This window comes from Scyliorhinus torazame, chromosome 12 (genome assembly GCF_047496885.1).
Source record: "Scyliorhinus torazame isolate Kashiwa2021f chromosome 12, sScyTor2.1, whole genome shotgun sequence".
Classification (NCBI taxonomy): Eukaryota; Metazoa; Chordata; class Chondrichthyes; order Carcharhiniformes; family Scyliorhinidae; genus Scyliorhinus; species Scyliorhinus torazame.
Genome location: NC_092718.1, coordinates 213658516 through 213659924, shown reverse-complemented (window position 1 = coordinate 213659924; position 1409 = coordinate 213658516). Strand labels below are relative to the sequence as shown.

Here is a 1409-nt window from a genome sequence, read left to right as displayed (position 1 = left end):
CAGCGCAGGGGTCTCAGGTTCGATCCCAGCTCTGGGTCACTGTCCATGTTCCCGTACCAGCCTCCCCGAACAGGCGCCGGAATGTGGCGACTAGGGGCTTTTCACAGTAACTTCATTGAAGCCTACTTGTGACAATAAGCGATTTTCATTTTCATTTTTCATTTCATGTGGAGTTTGCACATTCTCCCCGTGTTTGTGTGGGTTTCGCCCCCACAACCCAAAGATGTGCAGGGTAGGTCAATTGGCCACGCTAAATTGCCCCTTCATTCTAAAAAAAACATTGTTCCACAACTCTGGCAACGGTGTGGGATGCTAAGTGACTTTGACAGTCCACTAAGGGAATCTTTAGATACGATCCACCTGTTCCCACAGGGATTCTGTACAGGCCGCTGTCTGAGTAATTTGCGTTTGATGATGTTTCTATGAGGACAGGTGTTATGGCGTCGAGTATAACGTTCCACGGCAGAGTACAGCATCCTGTCCCCCTGCACATGACATGTTTCATCACTGCAGCTGAGAACCAGGACAATCAAAAGAATACAAAAAATAGGAGCAGGCGATCAAGCGAACAGAACGCCATAACAACTCAAGAGCATGAGGATCACTCTGCCATTTTTATAACATTAACTAATGCACACACCAGCACAGCCAACTGAATTGAATGTATCACCAAAGCAACTTTCTACTTTTACAAACTTTAAAGACAAACCACTCAGACTGCGTTCTCTTCCTCCCTCTCCCTACAAGAGAGAAGGAACACTCATCAATGACAGAGAGCAGCTGCTAAAAGCAACACTCAATGCCTACTTCCTGCACAGAAGAGAACACTATAAATCCTCCTCGTGGTTTGTGAGACCAAACACTCTAGAAACACATTTCTCTAGGAAAAAACTATAGAAATGATCCCAAAGAGTATAATCTTAATGAGCTAAACTCAGAAGCTCAAGTGGCAATATCACAAATACACATTACGGTCAGGGGCTGCATCTCTAATTTATTAATTTCTATATGTATAGTTTTGTTCATTATTTAATCTACAATTATACACCAAAATCATTATAAAACAATAGATAATTTTTCCACATGTAACATTGGAACCATCAGATTTGTAGATTCTGATTTACATAATATATTCAATTCACCAATCAAAAGTTAATGTCAGTGTCACTCACAACACGCAGTCAGTGTCACATATCTCTTTCATATTCACCAGTCAATGTGATATTGTATCGTTCCTAAACAATTCATTTAAATAACTATCAGAAAGTGTTATTGTAGGGACCCCGAGGACGAGGAAGCTAAAAGAAACGAAGTCTCCATTTTGCAAACTCAAATCACTGAGATAACTTTTACTCATCACAAACACAGCAATCAACTTCCTGTTTGAGACTGAGTCAGACTGCAAACTC

The 1409-nt window shown here is 41.2% G+C and overlaps 1 non-coding gene across 1 annotated transcript; it reads right to left on the bottom strand.

The window, feature by feature from the left end:
* Window positions 1-707: 707 nt before the first annotated feature.
* LOC140387575 (small nucleolar RNA U3) lies at window positions 708-922 on the bottom strand. The gene has a single exon (XR_011933910.1). It is a non-coding gene; the product is annotated as a small nucleolar RNA U3 (small nucleolar RNA).
* Between the last annotated feature and the right edge of the window lie 487 nt (window positions 923-1409).